This window comes from Papio anubis, chromosome 7 (assembly GCF_008728515.1).
Source record: "Papio anubis isolate 15944 chromosome 7, Panubis1.0, whole genome shotgun sequence".
NCBI classification, from domain to species: Eukaryota; Metazoa; Chordata; class Mammalia; order Primates; family Cercopithecidae; genus Papio; species Papio anubis.
In genome coordinates, this window is record NC_044982.1 from 70,303,195 (window position 1) to 70,329,610 (window position 26,416).

At 38.9% G+C, this 26,416-nt stretch overlaps 1 long non-coding RNA gene across 2 annotated transcripts in view; it reads right to left on the bottom strand.

The window, feature by feature from the left end:
* The window catches only part of LOC103886193, a 65,128-nt gene extending 38,971 nt beyond the window's left edge, over positions 1-26,157 (bottom strand). Inside the window, exons 1-3 of one of the 2 annotated variants that reach the window (XR_002523306.2) lie at positions 20,261-26,157; positions 19,356-19,424; positions 10,166-10,309 (exon numbers count right to left, since the gene is read on the bottom strand). This is a non-coding gene — a long non-coding RNA (uncharacterized LOC103886193). The remainder of the gene's footprint in view (positions 1-10,165; positions 10,310-19,355; positions 19,425-20,260) is intronic. The other variant, XR_002523305.2, reaches the window with a different exon arrangement.
* Positions 26,158-26,416: the final 259 nt, after the last annotated feature.

Consider the following 26,416-nt stretch of genomic DNA (forward strand, 5'->3'; position numbering starts at 1 on the left):
TGTCACTTAAAATGCAAGGAATTAAGTAAGTCACTGTCTGGGGAGCCAGACGGCAAGGAGAATAAATCTGGGTAAACCAAAAGTCAGAAGAAACATAAGTGCCAAAACACAAGGCAATTAGACCCTGAAAAATGTTATTTCATAACAATGGAGTATCTTAGATAGCAGGAGAGAATTCACAAAGCCTCAAGGCCCATGATTTCCTTCTATTCTTTCGTTACCCAACTTATTACCCACAGATCACGAGTTCTGCCTCTTCCACCCACATTGTCCCTCACACCCTCTTGTAGTTTCAATGTGCTGGCCGTGACTCATCCCACACCTCGTTTTCCTTTCAAATCACCCTACACAATACAGTCTTGCCCTACTTCAGGATACCGTTTAGCACGCATGATTCAGGCTGTTTCCGTTTTCCACGTTTATCTTTCACTATCTGGGGACTGGCGCCTCCCCTCCCTTCTGTGGCAGCTGGATCTGGGTGAATCCCAGGGCCACAGGGTGAATGGTTGCTTTTTCTCTTGCTGGATTCTGGGCCATTTCTAATGTCCTCACAGGGCACAGCTTGCCTCCCTTCTGTGCTTTTCTGCAGGGTCATATGTGAAATAGCCACATCGCACGAACTGCTTTTGTAGAAACGGGCACTGAGGAAGGCATGGAACCCACTGCAAACTGCCTCAGAGGCCGATGCCTTTCTTTTTTATTATTTATTTATTTATTTATTTATTATTATACTTAAGTCTCTAGGGAACATGTGCATAACGGCAGGTTTGTTACATATGTATATTTGTGCCATGTTGGTGTGCTGCACCCATCAACTCACATTACATCAGGTATAATCCCAATGCAACTCCTCCCTCCCTCCCCCATGATAGCCCCGTGTGATGTCCCCTTCCCGAACTCAAGGGATTCCCACACCAGTTCCCACCTATGAGTGACAAACAGCGGTGTTTGGTTTTCTGTTCTTGTGATAGTTTGCTAAGAATGATATTTCCAGCTGCATCCATGTCCCTACAAAGGACACAAACTCATCCTCTTTTTATGGCTGTATAGTATTCCGGTGGTGTATATGTGCCACATTTTCTAATCCAGTCTGTCACTGATGGACATTTGCTGATTCCAAGTCTTTATGACAGAAAAGGTAACAAACATACGCGGTGCATGTGTCTTTATAGCATCATGATTTATAATCCTTGGGTATATACCCAATGGGATGGCTGGGTCATATGGTACTTCTAGTTCTAGATCCTTGAGGAATCGCCATACTGTTTTCCATAATGGTTGAACTAGTTTACAATCCCACCAACAGTGTAAAAAGTGTTCTATTTCTCCACATTTCTCCAGCACCTGTTGTTTCTTTTTAATGATCGCCATTCTAACTGGTGTGAGATGGTATCTCATTGTAGGTTTTGATTTGCATTTCTCTGATGGCCAAAGTGATGATGAGCATTTTTCTCATGTGTCTGTTGGCTGTATGAATGTCTCTTTAGAGAAATGTCTGTTCATATCCTTTGGCCCACTTTTGATGGGGTTGTTTGTTTTTCTTTGAAATTTGTTTCTGAGTTCTTGTAGGTTCTGGATATTAGCCCTTGTCAGATGAGTAGATTGCAAAATTTTCTCCCATTCTGTAGGTTGCCTGTTCACTCTGATGGTAGTTTCTTTGGCTGTGCAGAGCTCTTTAGTTTAATTATCCCATTTGTCAATTTTGGCTTTCTTTTGTTGCCATTGCTTTGTGTTTTAGACATGAAGTCTTTGCCCATGGCTATGTCCTGAATGGTACTACCTAGGTTTTCCTCTAGGGTTTTTATGGTATTAGGTCTAACATTTAAGTCTCTAATCCATCTTGAATTAATTTTCAGATAAGGAGTAAGGAAAGGATCCAGTTTCAGCTTTCTACTCTATGGCTAGCCAATTTTCCCAGCACCATTTATTAACAGATCCTTTCCCCCATTTCTTTGTTTCTCTCAGGTTTGTCAAAGACTCAGATGGCTGGAGATGTGGTATTATTTCTGAGGCTCTGTTCTGTTCCATTGTTCCATTCTGTTTTGGTACCAGTACCATGCTGTTTTGGTTACTGTAGCCTTGTAGTATAGTTTGAAGTCAGGTGTTACGCGATGCCTCCAGCTTTGTTCTTTGACTTAGGATTGTCTTGGTATTGTAAATTTTTTGTTCCATATGAACTTTTAAAGCAGTTTTTTCCACCTGTGAAGAAACCTATTGGTGTTTGATGGGGATGGCATTGAATCTATAAATAACCTGGGCAGTATGTGGCCATTTTCACAATATTATTGATTCCTATCCATGAGCATGGTATGTTCTTCCATTTGTTTGTGTCCTCTTTTATTTCAATTGGAGCAGTGGTTTGTAGTTCTCCTTGGAAGAGGTTCTTTGGCATCCCTGTGTTGGATTCCTAGGTATTTGATTCTCTTTGAAGCACCAGAATGGGAGTTCATTCATGATTTGGCTCTCTGTTTGTCTGTTACTGGTATAGGAATGTTTGTGATTTTTTTGCACATTGATTTTGTATCCTGAGACTTTGCTGGCTGCTTATCAGCTTACAGAGATTTTGGGCTGAGACAATGGGTTTTCTAAATATACAATCAAGTGTCATCTGCAAAGAGGGACAATTTGACTTCTTCTTTCCTAACTGGAATAATTTTCTTTCTTTCTCTTGTGCCTGGATTGCCCTAGCCAGAACTTCCAGGACTATGCTGAATAGGAGTGGTGAGAGAGGCATCCCTGTCTTGTTGCCAAAGGGAATTTTCCAGTTTTTGCCCATTCAGTATGATATTGGCTGTGGTTTTTGAGAATAACTGATTTATTAGGATAATCATGGTTTTGTCATTGGTCTGTTTATATGCTGGATTATGTTTATTGATTTGCATATGTTGAACCAGTCTTGCATTCCAGGGATGAAGCCCAATTTTGATCATGGTGGATAAGCTTTTGATGTGCTGCCGTTGGAACTGCTTGCCAGTATTTTATTGAGGATTTTTGCATCGATAAATCATCAGGATATTGGTCTAAAATTTCTCTTTTTGTTGTGTCTCTGCCAGGCTTTGGTATCAGGATGATGTTGGCCTCATAAATGAGTTAGGAGGATTCCTCTTTTTCTATTGATTGGAATAGTTTCAGAAGGAATGGTACCAGCTCCTCCCTTGTACCTCTGGTAGAATTCATCTGTGAATCCATCTGTCCTGGACTTTTTTTCGTTGGTGGTGGCTATTAATTATTGCCCAATTTCAGAGCCTGCTATTGGTCTATTCATAGGGATTCAACTTTTCCTGGTTTAGTCTTGTGGGAGAGTGTGTGGGTGTCCAGGAAATTATCCATTTCTTCTAGATTTTCTAGTTTATTTCATGAGGTGCTTTATAGTATTCTCTGGATGGTAGTTTGTATTTCTGTGGGGTCGGTGGTGATATCCCCTTTATCATTTTTTATTGCGTCTATTTGATTCTTCTCTCTTTTCTTCTTTATTAGTCTTGCTAGCGGTCTGTCAATTTTGTTGATCTTTTAGGCCGATGCTTTTCAAAACACAAAGGGGTTGTAAGCGTGAGTTACCACTGCTTCTAAGCCCACGTTGGCCAGTGGACAGATGTGATTATGCTTCTAGGTGTGACTGTATTTTCATGTAAGCTTTGTCCTTCAAAGTAGTCACCTCAAGAGGTTATACATGTATTCTCATGACACTAAAGATATTTTTGAAATTCTTTTCTTACAGTTTTAAGAATAAATTTATATTAGGAAAATCATAGTGAGTTTACAGCTGTACTCTTTTCCAAAAACTAGTCCAACTCAAGGCAGGCCTCTGCATGAATTTCTTATTTCAGAAATCAAATCTATCTACTCTGAAGATAGTCGAAGGGAAGTTGTTGTAGGCATTGAACACCATTCCAAAAGTTTGCTAAGAATTGTAGCACTGGAGGTCTCCCAGGGATACTGTTTTAATTTATTTGGATGGATTAAGTCTAGAAATATGTATTTTAAGAAAATCAAGCAAACCACAACATTTGGCTTCCTGGCACAGGGGTCTCTTTTCTCCCAGGAGGGTTGCAAATCTTGGCAAGACCTCCAAATTTTTCACTGTCTCAGAATACCTTTCACTGAAATTTGATCACCACGTAAAATGACAGTTTACTTCAAATCAGGTTGGTTCCTTTACAGTTTGTTTAGGAACTTGACCTTTCAGCTTTTGCAGCTTGGACTAAACATTTATCTAGCATTTACTTTGCTGGGTATGATGAGAGAGAGAACTGAAACTGGACATTTTTCTTTCCTTGTTTTGATGCTTGGTGAACTTCTACTTACCCTTCAAGGCCCAGTTCAAATGTCACCTCCTTGAAAATTTTTCATATTACATAGAAGAAAAAATAACACCTTAAAAACAGATGAAAGTAATATTTGGTTAACAGGGTAGTGATTAGAAAATGTATGTCAGTCCTGTAGAAAAAGTTAAATGTTGCTTTCCTCCACCTAAAAACTGGCATTCTTTATCCACGTATGTACAATGGAAGAAAGGTAACATTTCCATAAAGAATTCCTCTATACAGAAGCTACACAAAGCTGGTGATGTTTCCTAAATATAACATTAAAAACTATCATGAGCTGCGTAATGTTGGTTTGGGTCAGTAGCCAGAATAGTTGAGATATTCCAAAATGATAGTAGTTGACTGAACGACATAAAATTATTTCAACAATTAACTATTATTTTAACTTTTAAGTTCAGGGGTACATGTCCAGGTTTGTTACATAGGTAAAACTATGCCATGGGGGTTTGTTGTACAGATTCTTTTATCACCTATAATTTCATCATTATTCATAATTTATTATTCATAATTATGCCTGGTACTCACTAGTTATTTGTCCTTAACGCTCTCCCTTCTCCCACTCCCCCTCCCCACAGGCCCCAGTGTGTGTTGTTCCCCTCCCTGTGTCCATGTGTTCTCATTGTTCAGCTCCCACTTGTGAGAACATGCGATGTTTGATTTTCCGTTCCTGTGTTAGTTTGCTGAGGATAATGGCCTCCAGCTCCATCCACGTTCCTGCAAAGGACATGATTTTTTTTTTTTGGAATGCGTAATATTCCATGGTGTTTATGTACCACGTTTTCTTTATCCAGCCCACCATTGATAGGCATTCAGGTTGATTCCATGTCTTTGCTATTATGAATAATATTGCAAAGAACATAACATTTGCATGTGTCTTTGTAACAGGATGACTTATAATCCTTTGGGTATATACCCAGTAATGGAATTGCTAAGTCAAATGGTATTTCTGTCTTTATGGCTTTGAGGAATCGCCACACTGTCTTCCACAATGGTTGAACTGATTTACACTCCCACTAACACTGTATAAGTGTTCCTTTTTTTCCACAGCCTCACCAGCATTTGTTATTTTTTGATTTTCTAATAATAGCACAACAATTATTTTTTACCAACATCTTATTCTTAAAATTTTCAAACATAAAGCAAAGTTTAAAGAATTTTACAATGGACACCAGTTTTCTCACCATCTAGATTTTACTATTAACATAATTGACTATACTTTCCTTACCACATACCAATTTATTACACATTCCTCTATCCATTTTACTTTTTTGAAATACTTCAAAGTAAACAGGCATCAGTATACTTCACTCTAAATAGTTCAACATGCATGTAATTAATTGGAGTTCAATGTTTTTTGAAGTAAACTTCATACACAATGAAATGCACAAAAAGTGTACAGTTTTCATAAATGCTTACTTATGTAACCCAAGCCCCTATCATTGTATAGAACATTATGCTCACCCCAGTTTCATCATGTTCCTTCCTAGTTCATCTGTCCTCAATCCCCACAGAATAGTTTTCAATAATTTTTTTAAAAAACTCAATATAACTTCTATAACTTACTAGAGTTGTCTCCTTTTACTAATAAAGTAAACTATTTGGCAAGAAATATGATATGGCATACTTGGAACCTACTAAAGTAAGAGACTAAATTTTTCTTTGTATTTGTTGCTGGTGTACATCAAGAACAAGATTAGTGTAGTGCTTAATGACATATTCTTTGCAAGATTACTCAGTAAAATGCTGTCCCTATACTGCACCTCAACTATAGATTTCATTTGTAAAAATGATTTGCCATGGGTCCTTTTTCAAAAATAAATACAAGCGCATGTTTTGGAATGGTTTCGGACTAATGAAACAAAGAGGAAGAAGGTCAACTAGGCAGTGGAGAAAGCAGAAAGGAAAATGATGAATGCTGAGAGAACATTTCAGACAGATTCCCTAGTTCTCTCCTTATAAAGTTATCTTCTGGTAGCTGACTTTCAGCCCCTGAGCGCTGAGGACTGCTTGACTCTTAAGACATCCTCCAGTGAACTTTGTGTTTGTCCCCCTCACCCAGGACAAAATAACCAAGTTGGCCAGCCACGGAGGCACACCTCTGCAGACCCAGCTATTCAGGAGGCTGACGCAGGAGCATTGCATAAGCTCAGGAGTTCTAGTCCGGTCTGGATAACATGCTGAGACCTTGTCTCTTAAGAACAAGAGGCAACACCCACACATACACACACACAAAATCGTCAAAGACAGCACAGGAACTCTGACCGCTCTCGCTGCTCTCAGAGGGATAGAACCACTTGGCTATTCTAGCCAAAGAGCAGGACAGATAAATGAAGGAGCTGAAACCGCCCAGAACCATCATACTGGAATGGTTAATCATTATGGTTGCAGGAAAAATTGTTCAGAATGAGCAAAAATGTAGAATTCTGTTATACCCCTATTTTCTATATCTTAGCTTTAACACATGTACCAGTTCTAATGTACATAACCAATTTCTAACTCAGCTTTCAATTGTTTGCCTTTATAACCATTCTGTGTAGACAATGTCCTATATACTGACATGCATAGATAGTGTCAGTGTCTGTACAGGAAAGTTACCATTGTTCAAAGAACTTTCAATTTCTGAGTAGGTCAGCTGGTTAATTAATGTGCCAACTCTAACATCTACTTTTTACAGATGAAAGAGGCTCAGGAACAAAGATGCTACTCAAAGTCATCAAACTTCCATGTCGGGTGAATTCAGACAGCCGCTCTTTGATTTCAATTACTGACATACCCTCTGCCTATTGAAAATACAAGATTTCTGCTCTACCTTAGGCAAAACTCTTGGAAATGAAGTCTTTCTTTCATTTGCTATTTGGCAAAAGGATCCCTGATGGGAAATGTTATACAGAGTTCAATTCTGCTTTCTCAACAAGCCTACCCTTAACCTGTCCCTCTCCAACCCAGCTCCCCGACCACAAAAATACTTTGACTTCCCAGCAAGCTTCTCTTGTCTTTTTACCTGTCCTGTGTTTCAAAGTTCTCCAGCGAGTAAATGGAAGGCACTCACAACTATCGAAGTCCAAGTACAAAACTGGATTAGAAGGCCCCTGTGCAGGGCAGGGCTTATGAAAGCAACCAAACTTCTACATACAGCACGAGGGTGAGCTCACTGCCTGGCACATGGAAAGTGCTGAAGGCAAGTAAGAAAAAAATAATAAAGGAATAAATGAGGTCCAGTGGGCACTTAACAAAAGGAACAAAGATAATATCTGCTCTCAAAGAGCTTCTAGTCCTTCTGGAGAGGAGTTAGAAAATAATTGAACAGCTGAAGAATACTTACACAGAACAACTTCTCAATATTTATAAACTAACTTAGTACCAACTTGGCCCAGAAAGGCCAAGGAGCAATACCACATTTAGATGAAGTCAATAATGAAAGATTGCCCAGGGGCAGGGGGTTTTGAGTTGGGTTTGAAAGGAAAAGGATTCACTATTTAATAAATGGTATTGGGAAAACTGGCTAGCTATACACAGAAAACCGAAACTGGACCTCTTCTTTACACCTTATAGAAAAATTAACTCAAGATGGATTAAAGACTTAAACATAAGATCTAAAACCATAAAAACCCAACAAGAAAACCTAGCAATGCATTCAGGACATAGGCATGGACAAAGACTTCCTGACTAAAACACCAAAAGCAGTGGCAACGAAAGCCAAAAATGATAAATGTGATCTAATTAAATGAAAGAGCTTCTGCACAGCAAAAGAAACTAGCATCAGAGTGAACAGGCAACCTACAGAATGGAAGAAGTTTTTCAACCTATCCATTTGACAAAGGGCTAATATCCAGAACCTACAAGGAACTTAAACAAATTTACAAGAAAAAAGCCCATTAAAAAGTGGGTCAAGGATATGAACAGACACTTCTCAAAAGAAGACATTTATGTGGCCAACAAACATATGAAAAAAGTTCATCACTGGTCATTAGAGAAATATAAATCAAAACCACAATGAGATACCATCTCATGGCAGTTAGAATGGTGATCATTAAAAAGTCAGGAAACATGCTGGAGAGGATATGGAGAAATAGGAACGCTTTTACACTGTTGGTGGGAGTGTAAATTAGTTTAACCATTGTGGAAGACAGTGTGGCGATTCCTCAAGGAGCTAGAACCAGAAATACCATTTGGCCCAGCAATCCCATTGCTGGGTATATACCCAAATGATTATAAATCATTCTATAAAGACACATGCACGTGTATGTTTATTGCAGCACTGTTCACAATAGCAAAGACTTGGAACCAGCTAAAATGCCCATCAATGATAGACTGGATAAAGAAAGTGTGGCACATATACACCATAAAATACTATGCAGCCATCAAAAAGGATGAGTTCATGTCCTTTGCAGGGACATGGATGAAGCTGGAAACCATCATTCTCAGTAAACTAACACAGGATCAGAAAACCAAATACCACATGTTCTCACTCATAAGTGGGAATTGATCAGTGAGAACACATGAACACAGGAAGGGGAACGTCACACACTGGGGCTTGTCAGGTAGGGGATGGGGCCTAGGGGGAGGGGTAGCTTTAGGAGAAATGCCTAATGTAGATGACAGGTTGATGCGTACAGCAAACCACCATGGCACATGTATACCTAGGTAACCTGCACATTCTGCATGTGTATCCCAGAACCTAAAGTATAACAACAAAAAATAGATCGCCCTCACATCCACCATTTAACTATCTGCAACATCTGTCACCATATTGATCACCAAGGTTGACGTGGCTGCCAACCTGGCTGGCTATGCAGGTGTACCCTTCCTCCCTCACTGCCCCATGTACATCCTTCCCGAAGCTCTGTGCTTGGTTGAAGAGAACTACCTTCCCTGATAAAATGGTTAAGTGACACAAGTTTTACAGCAGTCTTCAACTTCAAATTGAAAATCACTTAATTATAAAAAGACTTATTTTCAACAATTCATGAAATAAAAATATAGCCTGTTCTGGCATAGTTGAAACATCTGACATTTTCGAATGCTATTTTAAATTCAGTTAAAATGTTCAATATTGAAAGTAGCTATTTTTGTTGTGATAAAACAACTAGAAATTTTGGTGGAGCCCCACACCGTGGTAAAAACAATGATCTTACAAAACTTAAAAATAGAAACTATGGAGCTGAACTCTACTTGGAATTGATTGTGGTATACATGTAACTCATAGATTGGTTAAAACAGGCTGTGATATTCTACCATTCAAAATAAAAACTATAATTATCAAACATTAAAAAAGTAGATAATTATAGTAATTGAGCAGAAGGGAAATAGAGAGGCAGAAATAAAACATTTAAGGCTTAGGAAGAGTAGATTTGCTTACTGAGAGGAGCAAAAGTTTCATTGAGGAATAATGAAAAGTGAGGGGGTGGTAACATGAAGGACAAAGAAAAAGGACTATATCTTAATGAATCTTGAATGTGCCTCTGTAAGTTCATAAGTTAGGAAGAATCATAAACATTGTTTGAAGAAGGATAAAATAGATAATTTTTTTTAGTTATGAGGAAAGCCTGGGGCTGGAAAACCAGACAGAAGCCATTGGGATAATGCCAGAATCAGGGATGAAGTCCTGAAGAGAGCAATGGAGATGGGAATCAAAAAGTGATTCCCTTTCTAGTCACTCAATATAGACAGAACAGACCAAGTCATATTTAAGCCAGACTTTTAAGTTTACCTCCGACGTCCAGTTTCTATCACTTCAAACCTTCAATTTGCCAGGTGTAGATCTGAGTTTTCCTCTCTGCTCAGCAGATAGTTCTCACTCAGCAAGAAAAGGATTGCTCAGACCTTTGTCTGATACTTACCAATATATTTTCATCTTCTATAGAAATGAGCAGGAGATTTTCTTCTGGAGTCAGCCTGTTCAAATTCCTTTTGGATTTCTGTTTCTTGATCAAGATTTTCCAACTGTCATCTTAATGAACGATTTTATTTCAGATTTTAATATACTGAAATTTAATGATAATTTAAAATGTGACTATATGAATGGTTACTTAAACCACAGTGATCAAGAATGCTTGGAGTTACCTGAAGATTGATTTACTCCAATGGGCATATTTCTGTGCCATTGCTTGTGAGCTTACAAGAATTTTTCTGTGCTTGTGGTATTACCTAGTAATTCTGAGTCAGCCAACCTGGATTTGATTCTGGCTACACAACTTACTGGCCATGCGATCTTACTTAATCTCTCTAACCTCAGTTTTTTTTTTTTTTTTAAATCAGTAAAATAATAATATATACCACATATAGTAGTAACTCTCGACATGTGGTTACCAGAACAGAAGCATCTCTATCACCTGGGAAATTGTGAAAATGCACATTCTCAGACCCCACACCAGATTTACTGAATCGGAAACTCTGGGGGTGGGACCCAGAAGTTTCAACAGCCCTACAGGTAATTCTGATGCTTATTGAAGTTTGAGAACTACTGTGATAGGGTAAGCACTAGATACCTACAGGGATTGTAATCAGTAAGGGAGATAACATACCTAAAGTGTTTGGTGCAGGCCTGGTACTAATGAAATGCTCCATAATTCACAGGCATACTGTTAGAGGCGATGGTGGTGACCACCTTCAGAAGCAGGTTAGGAAGATTCCATGATTAGGAATGGTGGCCATGATTAGGCCACCAAAAGGAACACCCTATTTTCAAAAAAGTGGAAACCCATCCAGGCACCTCACAGGTAACCAAGCAAATGTTTGTCCTCTAAAATTGCTCGGACATAAATCTGCCCCTAATTGCCATATGAGACACAGTCATATCAACTTATCTGTCAAGGCTTTAGCCTAGATCCCTTGAACATAAGTTAATCTGCAATCCCCGAAAACAAGGTAAAAATAAGTTGCTATAACTTTTATTGGTGGTTCTAGGTTACAACTCTATCCCTGACTCCCTCTAACATCTATTGTCAGTTTGGAATGGTAATTGGGGTTAGGACCTTGAAAAACCATGATTTGCCTGTTTGCATGATAGTGGAGTCAAGGTTAGCGTCTTGTTTTTGTTTTTTGCCTAACTTCCACTGGCCCATTGTGGCCACTATTCTGGCAGTGGAGGTGGGAAGCAACCCATTAAGTAAGTAGCCCAGAAGTGAGACATGTCTGATCTCTGGGTGAGGGTAGACAGAGTAAAAAATACAGCTTCCATGGCTCTTCTATTTATCTAACAAACAGTTTTGAGCTTCCACAATGTTTCAGGCCTGGTGCTATGTCAAACAAAACAGCCCCTCTATAGGACTGACAAGTAGGGAAGATTTTAGATATCTAGATCTTGATATATATATATATTAGTCATTTAACTATTTTTTAAACTGAAATTGTAACAAATGCTATAAAGAAGTATATGGTGTTATGTAAGCCTGAAGAATGAAATTAGATTCAATTCTTGGATTGATGAGGGCTTCTCTGAGGAAGTAAGTTGGAGTTCAGATCTGTTAAAACTTTAGCATAGATCCCTTGAACACAAGCTAATCTGTAATCCCCCCACACCAAAAAAAAAATAAATAAAAATAAATCAGTTGCTAGGTTCTAAGATGGTGCCATGATCTATCTTGGCTTCCTGGTTTTGTGTCTGAATAATCTCCTTCAGTGTGAGTAGGACCCATGACTGACTTCAAACCAATAGAATATGGCAAAGGTAAGGGGAACTCACTCCTGTGATCCTATTGTGATATGTATTAGACCAAGGAGTCAGCAGTGGAAATGGAGATGAACAGATGAATTTGAGAAAAATTAGAAAGGTATAATTGACAGGTCAAGAATGGTTTAGAACTCTCTGGTTTCTGTCTGTCATTCTTGGGAATGAAATGTTGAAAGATGGTCCAGTCTGAGTCAAGGGTCAAAGATCATGAGTTCTGTTTGTGCCTGTTGAGTATGAGATGCCTATGTGCCATCCAAGAGATGTTAAGCAGTTGTATGTAGCAGTTCAGAGCTCAGAGAAATGCTCTGGGCAGAAGAGGAATATTTGGGGATCTTGTTAGCAACTAAAGCATTGGAGGGCATGGACTTTCCTGCCCAGGTAGAGAGAGAAAGGGAAAGAAAAGCCTCTACTCAAACCTTGTGGAACTTCTCTATTTAAGAGCTGGTAGAGGAGGTAGGGGCCTGGAAAATAAACCAAGAAAGAGCTACCAAAGGAAAAGGGACGTTTCCAGGTGTGTCTCTTGGGTGGTACAAGTATCTTTGACACATGGATTTACTTGTACACTCTCCTTCCTTGATTAACCTGAAAGCATTTGGAACCTTTGCTTGTTACTTCTGTCCTAACCCAATCAACTCAGTGTATGGAGCACATAGTAGGTACTGGCCAAATAGTTCTTGAATTGAGTCATTTCCTTCATATTCAAGAAAGGACAGAATAAATAGGTGTGGAGACCCAATTCCTTCAAGCACATAAACAAATGAGCAGAGTACAGGATATTGTTTCATTGGGTAAAGGTAAATATACAGCTACGTGACTAAAATAGTTCAAAAGCCTTTTCAGTAGTTTCTGTTGCTGAAATATGTCTAATCAAATGTTTAATCTCTCAGATTCAGAGAACTGATAACAAAACAGGACTTCTTGGCCCTGCACTGCAATCAGGAGTTAATTATTGCTCATGCCTTTGGTGTTCCTTGTCTCATGTTCAAGAAGGTGAACTCCCAGTGAAAATGGCATTAGGGATGATTTGTTTATTTTAAAATTGCATGAAGAATTTATTGCATTTATAATCAGCCTTGGACCAAAACCTACCAACCATGTACTGAACTTTGGGCCTCTTGGGAGTGAGCCCAAATATCCCTAATCGGGTGCCAGAAGATAGAACCCCAACAAAGCAATCCACACTTCCCAGAAAACGACGCAAGGGAACAGACTCACCAAAAACACTCTGCCACTCCTTAGAGCTATGACCCTCAAAGAATGTACTTGTATTAGTTTCCCAGGTTTGCTTAACAAATCGCCACAAACTGCATGGCTTAAACCAATAGAAAAGTATTCTCCCATAGATATGGAAGCCAAAAGACTAGGATCAAGGTGTGGGGAGGGCTGTGCTCCCTCTGAAGATCCTGGGGGAGAATCTGCCCCCTTGTCCAGCTTCCAGTGGCTCCAGGTGTTCCTTGACTAGGGGCAGCATAACCCCAATCTCCGTGTCTGTCTTCACGTAGTAATCTCCTCTGTGTCTGTCTTTTCCTTTTCTGCCTCATCTAAGGACACTTGTCATTGGATTTAGGAGCCACCTGGATAATCCAGAATGAACTGATCTTGAGATCACCACCATAGTTAAATCCATAAGACTATTATTCCAAGTTAGGACACATTCTGAGATTCTGGGTAGACATATCTTTTGGGGATCATCATTCAACCCACTAAAACCTAACAGCCCATGATGTAAGCAAGCTCAATAATTCCCATATTAAAAGGAAAAAAAAGACTTTCCAGAATATATTAAATGTATCTAAAGTGACAGGGGCTTGACTCTGGACTTTCTGAAAAGCCTGTCCAAAAAGACGACTTCTGATGTTAGGTAAGAAGCTGTATTAGGGAGTCCCTTCTAGGATAGGATATGACACCCCCAAAAGTACATCTGACCAAAAGTCTCTTCAAGGGACTTGGATGGCAACCATTAGTGTCACCCTTTGATGGCCTCTTAGAAACAGGCATGAGCTAACTAAGAAAGCACATGCTTGGGAAAGATGCCTTCAATGACTGACTCATCTGTGGAGAGTTATTTATTTGATTATCTCCCTAGATCACCTAATTCACTGCCAAATAATCTATATGTTTGGGAGAATCTAATTTATGCTATCAATACTTTTCTTTAAGGAGATATAAAGTCTAGTCAAGACTAAGTTTAGAAATTATTTATGCTGTAAGGCCTGTTCACTTTCTCCTAATCTAGGGTGTTGTCTTCCCAATAATTAGTTCTGGCCAGAGAGAGTCTTGTGGTTGCATGGAGGGGTGTAGGGGGTGCACCTGTGCCTGTGACACCCAAGAAGCCAAATAACCAACCAGCCACTGAACTTGCACTAGGAGACATAGTTATCCTCCTATGTAGACCCAATGACAGCATGATGACTTACCATGCAATTTTTAAAAAATAAGCTGTGGGGTGTCGGGGGAAGGATTGGCATGAACTTGTTCTTCAGTGACTCATAACCTTTATAACAACATCACAGACCAATGTGGAACCAACAGAGCTCAAAGACTATGATACCTTTATTTCCCATCTTTTTGTGAAAAAGAGATAGGAGTATGTAGATCATTGCTGAAAGCAATTAGTTACCAGAGTCAGTTGCAGCAGAGGAAAGGATACAGAATGAAACTTTCTGAAGCCATTAAGAAAGACATTGCTTATAAACTAAACATAATTAGGTACCCTGGCTCATGCTGATTGCTCACATCAGTAGGCATTTAGCACAGAGGAGGAAGGGGGAAATAAGTCACTCTGAGCTAAGGGATAGAAGGTTAGATTATAGGAGAGCAGGGTGTAGGATTTTAAACTCGAGTCAAAGGCATAATCTTTCTCATCTTCTGTCCAATGGAATTGGTCGTGCCTGGCCCCCTAATTGGAATGCTGAATGCAAAAATGGCTCTAAAGTACTGAGAGCTCCATGGAAGTGTTATGCAATTTGAACTACAAAGGCACATTAACCATGGTCTGTTTAGAGCCTGAAGAGAGTAAGGCAAGGATGGTGCTGCACACCGCCGTTGCACTGAACTTTCCAAGGATCCGGCACGTGTCATGTCACTCCTTAGTCTAGAAATGCCAGTGTCTTCCACCTCACAAGTAAAGTCAAAGATCTTTTCTTGATATCAATTGCTGTTATGTTATTAACCGTAAAACTCTAAAGGCACAAAGAAAAAACAGCACCAAATCTCAGCACACAGATGACCACTGTTCCACATTACATCTTAACATGTTTTCTAGTCCTTTTGTAATGCAGACATGTGTAAACTTTAAAGCAACAAACAAATGAAACTTTTGGGTTCACTTGACATTAATTTATTCATTCCACAATATTTAATGAGCACTTCCTATATGCTAGGCACCATGAAAGACACTAAAGTGACAAAGATGCATAAGATTGTCATTTCCTTGACATGTTCTCCAGTTTAACAAGAGAGATGAACATAGGAACAGAGGGTGATAATTTGTTCCTGTGTGTGTCTCAGGAATGAAGTGCTCAAACTAAAATTCTTATAGCCCTCCTCTTGGGACCACTCTTCCCTTGTTCACCCATCCCTCCTGTTTTCTGTTATGGCAGGTGCAAGCAAAAGCCTTGGGGCAATGGATTTAGGAGAAAGGAAGAGAAACATAACTGTCCTCAAACATTTTTCAATGTCTCTTTGTTCATTACAGAAAATTATGCCCCCTTTATAGATTAGTACCATTATTTTCTGCTGTTTAATATTATATAAGGTCATAAATATGATCCTGAGTATAAGAACAATTCTCCATGTTTGTTCCTGTAGACCCCTTGTGTGAACAGCAAAATTATGACAAGTGCCACCTTAGGTCAGAGGAAAAACTCTGCCTATGGGGCAACACCGGCCAGAGTAGGAAGCATATTTTTATTTTAGGTGACAGCAAACAGCCTCAGAGAGTTTCCTCGGTGTAAGAACCATAGTGAAGAAAATACATTAACTGAGCACTTATGTGCTGGGCTTTACATGCACAATCTCATTTAAGTTACACAGCATACTTATGAAGTTGGTATTACAATTCTTGTTTTACAGATGAAATTGAGGCTAGAGAAGTTAATAATTTTTCTGAGATTATCCAGCGAACATGTGACAAACTAACTTGAGCCCCCAAGTCAGTGCTCTTAACCTTAGGAAACACGAATCAAGATGGCACCAGGCAAGAGAAGCTGCACAGTGTTAAGGCATAGTATGGGCTGCAGAATCACAAACAGCTTCACACTCTGGTTCAGTTCTTCCTCAGTCAATTCCCATAACTTTTTGCTGGTCAATGTTCTCGTTTCTATGTAGAGGGACGTATCTTGTTTATCACTGGTCCCTCAACATCGGTAACTGTGTCGGCCGGCCTATAGCATCAGCCCTCCAATAATGTGTTGAATGAATGCCAAGTTAAAACATGACTTCAGGCAGGCTAAGAATACTTATTTTTACAGGCCTTCGGTGAGGGTGGGCGGTGATATAAGTGAAGTGACTCACTTCGTGCCTGCACACAGACACCCCATAAGCGGCTGCCTCATTATGCCATAATGAAGGCACAGAAGGGGAAAGTGAATGAACTGAACCATGGACTTCTTCCCTTAGTCTGAATGCTTCATGAATTCCTCCCCTACAGACATATTTCAGAAAGTGTGGGGCCACTCTGGGAAATAGGGAGAACTAGATAGGAACAAACCCAGCTTGGGAGCCTCGCACAGATTGTCATACTGTGATAGATTTCCTAGAATGTAAAGACCCTTGCCTTGATGCATGTGCAGGGCGCCACCAGTTCCCAAAAGCATTTTCAGAGCTTCATGCGATGCCAGGCTCAGTGTTTGCACACCCGTATCATTCTCCTGAGGCAAAGCAAAAAGTCCTTTTGATTCCTGTTTCATCCATAGAAAAAAAATAAAAACAAAAATAATACTAGAGAAGTCCTCAGTGGAAATAGTATTGTCACCAAGCATAATAGAAACATTTTAAAGATAAATTTCTTCCAATTGCTGTGGCCTTTTATCTGGCAACTCAGAAGAAGGGTGTTAAGACTGATAAGTAGATTTTCTTCACAGTAAAGTAACATATTGGAGACTGTATAGAAAGAAGGAGCACATTTATGTTGTCTATAATAAGATCTGGCTTTTGTAAAGTGTGAGTCTACTCAAGATATCACTGTTTATCTCCTACAAAGCTGATTTAGCTGTCTTCTTACCTTTTCACAATAATCTCATTTAAAAAACCCTCATTTTTCATTCGTATTTGACACAATCTCCTGGCAGCAGCTCAAACTGACCTTCTTCAGGGAGGAGGCCCACTGCAGCTGATGCGCCCCTTCCAAATATCTGATTGTCAGCTGCTTTACTTTTAAAGCAAGAAGGTCTTTGGTAAAAACAAGTATTTTGGCCAATCTATATTGGCCAATCAAGCCCTACTCTATATAGCGATTTCCAAATAAACTGTTGTAACTTGCTTTCAAGGGATGTGGATTTCTTCTTTTTTTAAAATTATTATATTTTTTTTACTTTTAAATCTTTTTTAAAAATTATACTTTAAGCTCTAGGGTACATGTGCACAATGTGCAGGTTTGTTACATATGTATACATGTGCCATGTTGGTGTGCTGCACCCATTAACTCATCATTCACATTAGGTATATCTCCTAATGCTATCCCTCCCCCCTCTCCCCTCCCCACAATAGGACCCAGGGTGTGATGCTCCCCTTCCTGTGTCCAAGTGATCTCATTGTTCAATTCCCACCTATGAGTGAGAACATGCAGTATTTTGTTTTCTGTTCTTGTGATAGTTTGCTGAGAATGATGGTTTCCAGCTGCATCCATGTCCCTACAAATGACATGAACTCATCCTTTTTTATGGCTGCATAGTATTCCATGGTGTATATGTGCCACATTTTCTTAATCCAGTCTGTCACTGATGGACATTTGGGTTGATTCCAAGTCTTTGCTATTGTGAATAGTGCCGCAATAAACATACGTGTGCATGTGTCTTTATAGCAGCATGCCTTATAATCCTTTGGGTATATCCCCAGTAATGGGATGGCTGGGTCAAATGGTATTTCTAGTTCTAGCTCCTTGAGGAATCACCACACTGTTTTCCACAATGGTTGAACTAGTTTACAGTCCCACCAACAGTGTAAAAGTGTTCCTATTTCTCCACATCCTCTCCAGCACCTGTTGTTTCCTGATTTTGTAATGATTGCCATTCTAACTGGTGTGAGATGGTATCTCATTGTGGTTTTGATTTGCATTTCTCTGATGGCCAGTGATGAGCATTTTTTCATGTGTCTGTTGGCTGTATGAATGTCTTCTTTTGAGAAGTGGATGTGGATTTCTTCTAAGCCGAGAAGAGTATGTTCTTTTCCCTTTCTTTCCTGTTTCCTTGTCCTTCCTCTGATGACAGAGGGGAAAGGAATGGTTCTCCTCTGCTCCTGACTTAGATCTCATCAGCCAAAGTCAGACAAGTCTTCCTCCAGGAAGGGCTCTTCCCAACTCTGCTGAAAGCCGCCTCCTGTGGCAATGTCTTGGGCACCTCCACACACCACTTCTCAGGACAGACACCACCTGGAGGAGCTAAGGGCCAGGAAAAGGTCATTTCCCTTAAAGAACCAACACCATTCTTCTGATTAGTTACGGAGGGTTCTGTAATCCACAGGGTTTCTCTCTGCCCAGCTGTTGGAAACCTCGGAGCTAGAAATTGCACTCTTTTTGCCAGGATTTCTTGATATGAATTTTTCTTCAATTACCACTTCATGTTTTTTTCTTAGCTTCTGTTAATGAATCTGTTTTATTAGAACTTTCTAACTTGTCTCAAATTCTTTTTGAGAAGTAGGTGAATTGTGAATAAACATTTTTTAAGTGGCTGCCATCACTCTAACCATGCTTTTCCTTTCACCTGAACAAAAGGAAAAGTAACCCAGGAAAGACAATTTAAAAGCATCTTTCTAATGAAGAATTCCTAGCTAGAAGCGTTTGGTTTCACACCAAGATCAAAATAACATCATTCATTCATTCATATAGAATACTTTTCATCAAGAAACATTTACTTATAGGATCAAACTGCCTCCTTTTTTTCCCTTTCCCACCCCTACTTTTTAACAATAACGTAGTCAAAAAGTCCGTTTTATAGATAGGTAAACTGAGTCACAGAATGTCAAAATAACTAGACTAAGAAATTATACTAAGTGATAGAACAGATAACAACTGGAGATGCTATAGTCTGTGGGCTCTGAAGGGACAGCAGTAGCTCAAAGTCTCGACTAGACTTACAACGCCATCTCAACATGAATAATTTTGCCGGGCAACTTAAAAGGTTAGGTCTCATTTCTCTCACCTCCGATTTCTCCATGAGAATGATGGTATTTCATGCCTTTTACTTTCTTTGAGGAGAGGTGATCCATTCCTGTTTGATTTAATAAAATAATCCTAATTCAAATATTTCTGTTTAGGGGAGGGAAAGAAAAATTTGCCTTTGAAAAGCCTATTCATTAAAACCACATAATGTGATTCACTAAAAATATCCACTAAATTATGTAAGCACAATACACACTTACAAAAGTGGTGAGAAAAATTTAATCAGAGCAATTGAGGCAAGGGTCAATGTCTATACAGGCTGTTTACAATCCAACCTATTCCTGCAATCAAGAAGGAATGGCAATAGAAACGCCATTTTAAAGAGATACACACATCTGTTAAACTAAACTCCTGAGGAATTGGGAGAAAATTTTGAAGGAAGTAAATGGAGGCAGTTGTGGAGGCAGATGAGTAGGAGACACAGCTATACTCCTGTTCTCATGTTATTTGACCCACAGAACTATCATGATGGGCTCAACTTCCTTCAGACATTGGAATTGACCTGGCCTAACATCATGATGCTTGATTTTGTCTATAGGAATCAATCTACCCCCAGAAACATGTTAACAGAAGAGAATCATGTATGTTCCTGACATGAAGCTAGATTTCAGACAGTGTCAGCCACTAACCCAGCTGCATTCTCCCTTTATTTGTGCCTATATATTTGAAAATAAGGGGTGGGGGGCATACCCACGTTTACTTTTTTAAGACTAAATAACGTTGCTTTGTGGCACTCATATTGTATCTATTACACATTTCACTTCAAAACCTCATCTCCCCTAAACCCTCTTCAACGTGCTTGAAGTAGCACTGCCAAAGGAAAGGAATTTTCTATTTAACTAGAGCACTGACATTCTGTTACACAATTCGATCTTTTCTATTTACCTGCTCTCAAAAACACAAGACACTAAACACAAAATGCTGAATGCGTTGAGTCTGTGGTGCCATAGGTGTCTGAATGCATCTGTAGCTTCCCTCTCACTCATCAGTGTAATTGTTGCCATGTTATTCCATTTTTTGATTAGTCTAGTCCCTCAAGCTCAATGCTTTTTTCTGGCCCAACGTTCTTCTGCTGGTTGTCATGGTGACTGAATTGTTAGAGAGGAGAAAGGCTCTGTTGTCTGTCATTGTTCTGTTGTGGTTTAGGTAACGCAGGAGGCAACACAAGTGAAGTGGATGGACCTTTTTTGCTCTGCATCATTTCATAGTATTGAAAAATCTCACATAAAAAAGGAGCAAATAGGCCCAACCAAAGAAATAACCAAGCTCTTTCTAAAGGAAAGTGCACATTATTATAAAGAGGCAAAAATGGCACTAATGATGAACTGAGTAATCTATGAAAATGCTGCTGAATATTACATTTATTACTAGAACAATTGCTGTGACTTAAACATCACATACAATACTCACCATTTTGCAATTTAGAGTAAATACAGTTTTTAACTATACAATTGTAGCATCAACTCATTGATTCTCCAGGCTGTGCTACTTTAACCTTATGTTCTGTTTAACCTAAAGATATGTTAAAAGTTAAGATTTGAAGCAGAATTCAGAGTTGGGCAAACTTTCTTTTGGTGGTAAGATAATATTCAGGTCAATTTTTACTTTGGGAATGTAGAAATGATTTTTTTAACAAAAGATTAGAGCTAACTGCAAAGAAGAATTTCTTATTTCAAATGGTAAAAAAATGTTTTTGAAGTTAACCAAAATAAATATCCCTCCTTGATTTATTTTTCAATTTTCCCAATTTTTTAAGCCAGAAAACAGGCATGTAGCATATGGATATGGTAAGTGAAAGGGTATATCATAGGCTAGGACCAAATTCATAATGGCTCTTATCAAAATTGCTCTAAGTCATCTCCCATCATTGCTTTGGTAGATGTAATCAACATCAGTACTGGGATAGTTATTTTCGGTCTAAATTTTTTATTTGATTTTTTTGATTGTGAAATGATTTAATATTTATTGAGTGGTTTCATTTATTTTATGATACAGTTTTAAGTAGGAAACATTTGGTAAAATATATTTAGAAAACAAAAAGATTAAAGGTTTAACTGTGAAGTTTTCCTTCCCATGCCTAAAATTCATCTGTCTAGTTCTTACTCCTCCACATATAACTACTGTTACCTAACTATTGTTTCTTTTGTAGTTTTCTGGAGTTTATGAAAATATTTTTTCAAAATACTAAGATTCTTATTTTGCCTCTTGCATGAACAAATGGTAGCATACTATTCACGGTTCTGCACATTCCACTTACCACTATATTTGGTTGTCTTTTCATATCAGAGCACAGAGATCTTCTCCCTTTTTCTTTTTACAACAGCATAGTGATCCATTGTATGGATGAACTATAATTTATTTAATCCCTATTGATGGACATTTGGTGTGTTCTCAAAATTCCGTTCTTTATAACGAATAACCTTGTGCATTTATTTCTTATGTATGTAAATAAATATAAAAGATAAAATCCCAGAAGTGAAATTTCTAGGTTAGAGTATATTTGCAATTGTAATTTTGATGCAAATTGTTAAATTCCCCTCTGTAGAGGTTATTCCAATTTTACACTCCCATTGACAGGGTAAAGTACCTGTTTTCCCAACTTTGACAACAAAAGGTAGTTTTAAACTCTTGAAATTCAGCCAATCTCATAGGTAAAAAATAGTAGTACTCTAGGGTTTTCATTACTTTCTGTTACTAGTGATGTCAATATTTTTTTCTATGTTGTGAGACAATTGTATTTGTTTTCATGTTAATCTTCTTAAATTCTTTGTCCACATTTCTTTTGGAGTGTTAATATTTTTCTTACTGATTTCTAGGAGTTCCTTATATGTTTGGGAAACTTTCCCTTTAATTATGTCATGAGTTGCAAATATTTTTTTCCCAACTTGTTTGGGAAACTCATATCTGGAGTTTTTTCCATGCAGAAGTTCTGATTTTTATACAATCACATCCACCCTTATGGCTTCTTTCTCCACTCCAAGGTTATAAAGAAATTCTCCCATGAATTTTTATAGTGCTTGAATATTTTTTCTTTTAAATTTAATATTAATAGTTAATCCTTGAGCAGGAATGAGTTACAGATCCAACTTTAGATATTTCCAGGTGGCTATAGCTATCCTATCACCAAATATGGAAAAATTCATCTTTTCCCACCACTGACTTTTTGTGCTCGCTCTATCAGATACTAAAGTATATTATGTTTACGGCCTATTTCTGAACTTTGTATTCTGTTCCTTGTCTGCTCACACATTGAGTACTAGTACATTTAACATAATACAAACACATTGAACAAGAAATTACAAGAACTGTACAGTCATGTACCACATAATGTTTTGGTCAACAATGGACAGCATATACAATGGTGGTCCCATACGATAAAGGAGTTGAAAAATTCCTATTATCTAGTGTTATCACAGCCATCATGATGTCCCTCATAGTATTGTAGCACCCTTTCTAAGTTTTGAGACACACATTTTTTCCTGTGTGTTACTACTGCCTACACTATTCAGTACAGTAACATGGTGCATAGGTTTGTAGCCTGGGAGCCAGTATGTCATTAGACAGTGTGAAAGAAAATCAAAATGTTTGTTTTGCAGCAATAGGCTACACCATATAGCCTAATTGTATATAGGCTCCACCATCTATAAGCACACTCTCTGATGCTCAATGACGAAATCACCTAACAACGCATTTCTCAGAACATATCCCTGTTAAGTGATGTGTGACTGTTCTTAGCTTATAAATGAAAATGGTTATTCCTGTATCTTCACACCAGTATTTTGTCATATTTAGCCACTGCTCACTATGACTCACCATTGAAACATACATTCCTTTCCCTATTTCCCCAGGAAGCATATCTATTATGCTGAACCAGACGTTGACTGTCATTCAATCTGAGAAAATTCAGCTGAAGCCATCAGCAATTTTTCAATTAAAATTATACTTTAAAGAATACATATGGCAGAAGGCTGTTTTCTCTCTCTGAATGTACCTTTAAGGGTCCAGAGTTGCGGGGTGTTCACAAATCTCAGCGTGCATTTGTTCAGCCTCTCATGGTGGTTTACAGCAACAGAAATCTGTGAAACATGCTGCTTTCGCTTTCTGAGGGTGCTCCACGATGACTTTAAAGCCTAGCCATTAAAGAGCATTTGAAAGGGCACTTACTATTTAGTACCCAGTAAACATATATTTTGATTTTCTTTCATACTGTTTAATGGCATAATATTCAGCAAGGATCTGCGGAAAGCAGCTAGCAATCACAACAGACGCACTCCAGGGAGGAGTACCAGCACTTCCTAGATTGGGCTTCCCTCCCTCCCCACTGCGGAAGGGCTGCGGCCGATTTCATCACAGTGCCAAATATTCACAAGCTTGTTGTCTGTTATTGGTTTAATGTAGTACATTCACAGAGACTGAGGTTGATTTTCAGTAAAGGCCTATAACGAATGCTCCTTGGCTGTGATCTTGAGGCTTTCCAGCTCACTCTCCCTGCTTCCACCCCTCCTCCTCATCAAGCATTTCATTACTGGGGAGGGGATTTATGTCCTCACCACAAAGGATGACTTTTGGAGCAGAACCTACCCAATAATCAGAAGTGGCAAGTAAAAGAGGGTAGGTGGTGACCTCTCTCAGTGACATGAACAAGAAGAAGCTGGAAGAGCCTTTCCTTTTGCTTAGAAAGTGTCCAAACCACTCGTTGCAGGAAGCGTTTGGCTACCGATCACTTCTCTGAGACCCCTTATAAAAGGTGAGCAAAATTGAAAGCTCTCCCTCCCTCCCCAATTAGTTCAGATTGCAGTCGACCTTCAAAGATATCCATTGCAGGGGTGTTTTTCTAGTGATGATGCTGTGAAAATAATTTTCTTTTTTGAAGGGCTTTCTTTCTATTCTCTCCCCATGGCAACTTTTGAAAATTTGCTAAAACGCACACTCGCGCACAACCCTCTCAGGCTATCCACAAGCTCTCTAGGTGAGTGGGAACAAATGGCAGCCTGTCAGAGAAGTGCACCCAGGACAATTGCACAGTTGTGATCATTTGGGGATCTCACGCAGACTCTCCCTGCAGCCCCCACTGCACCATCAGGAGTTTCTAAGTACAAAATGATACAAGATAGGTGGAGACCAGGGTGTGTGCGTGTTGGTTTAATTAAGCAAACACTAATTTGTTCCAACTGCCTATCCAAATTGATAAGAGATTTCTTACGATGCCAGTAACTGTATAGAAATTGAAGCAAGCAAGCTAAGGCTCTATAGCTTTGGGGCATCTGTGTACTTGTTATATGACCGAATCTAATAGACTAGAAACTGATAGGAGAGTGAGCTTGTTGGGGAGAAAGGGGAATTCATGGAATAGACCGTACCAAGGCTCTAAGAGGTGACTACAGATGACTCAGGACTTTTGGGATGCTGTGGTGACAGTTATGGCACTCAAGTCATGGAAAGACTCATTATATCAACAGAAACCTCCCCTGAATAGATGCACATCTAATTGACATGTGATAAAAGAAATCATGCACATATCCGTTTTTAGTAAGCACTTGCTTTATTTCAAGCACCTCAACTTCCCACTGACATCCCTTTTCTGGGGAACCTTATTTTAAGATGCTCTTTAAATTAGGTACACATAGGGAAGAAAGCAAAAGCTACAGTGCTCCTCTGTGCAGCTTAATTTCTGGGAGAGAAAAAAAATGGCTGTTTCTGTTTTTCCTTTTTTTGCCTCGACACAAGAGTGTCATGCCGAGAATTATGCTGAGGCTAGGATTTAACGGCCATGCCAGGAATTGGAAGCAGCACCTGTGGACCAGAATGTAAATCCCATAGACGGTTTTACTTGATGCTTTTATGAAGCATGAATGAGGATGTAATTTAAAAATAAGCCCTGCATCCTATTTAAAAAGATAAGAAGGGCCTGGATGTGTGTAAATGTTTGGATTAAATATGACCAAGGACTGTATCATATTTAAATGGCTTGGCACTTTGAAAATGATGGAATCAGACTTCATAATGATGCAAGCATCTACCTAATGGAACTAAATTTGCAATAAAGGTGCATAGTGGAAAAGAAGGGCAGACAAGTGGCGCTGAGAATCTAAGTGAGACAGCACCAAAGAATGGAACATATTGAGTTTAATGACTGACCTTATTGGGAGCCTTTCTGCCCTGACAATGAGGATGTGAATTATCCTATTATTATAAGCAGGTAGATCATCTTATTAAAGTACCCTGGTCTTTCACATTTTTATTTAACTTTAAATTAAATTGAAAAATTTCAGGAACAACCTCCCATCCCTCAAAGGAAACAAGCTGATGCCCAGAAATATTTTCTGTGGAGCTTTATGTAATTTTTTTTTCTTTCCAGAGACACATTTTCAGCTCTGCCAAACCTATAATGCTTAGGTTTTCATTTGGATATAGCTGAGGTGTCTTGGAAGTTTCTCTGTAAATTCCTTCAAATCCAGAGGAGCTGAATGTGATTCTAAGAGGCTGTGCTCCTCTTAATGATTCCAGATGGAAGAGCATCTTTAGAATTCTGATTTGGATACTGTCAACCACTTGATAGCCCCTGCTCTAAGGGGCAGATGAACCATCATCAAATCTTTTCCAAATTCATCCCTGGTACAACTTTCCCCTTAAACCAAAATTAGGCAGTAAAGTAATATTTGCTTAGAAACACTTACCAGGCACCTGCCTAATAAATGCTACCCTGGCAAAGCCTTCTCACACAAAGAAAATATTTCATTGGAAGGTCAATATCTGCAACTAATGAAAGAAATGGAGCTGTTTCAAACTCACCGACAAAGGTTTCTCTCTCACCCCCCTTTCCACTCTTTTCTTTTTGGTTTTGTTTCCTTTCAGCATATTTTAGGAACTAATCAGCCTTATAAAAGGTAGCACTGTTAATCTACTGTTTGTCTTGGTCTTCATTGCAGCTCCTTAAGAGATAGAGTGCAAACAAAGCGAGAATTAAGGTCATTCCATTTAAATCCTTCAGAGAGGAAGACAAGGGCTAAGTTATTGCTGAGGACTAAGAGAGGAGGGCTA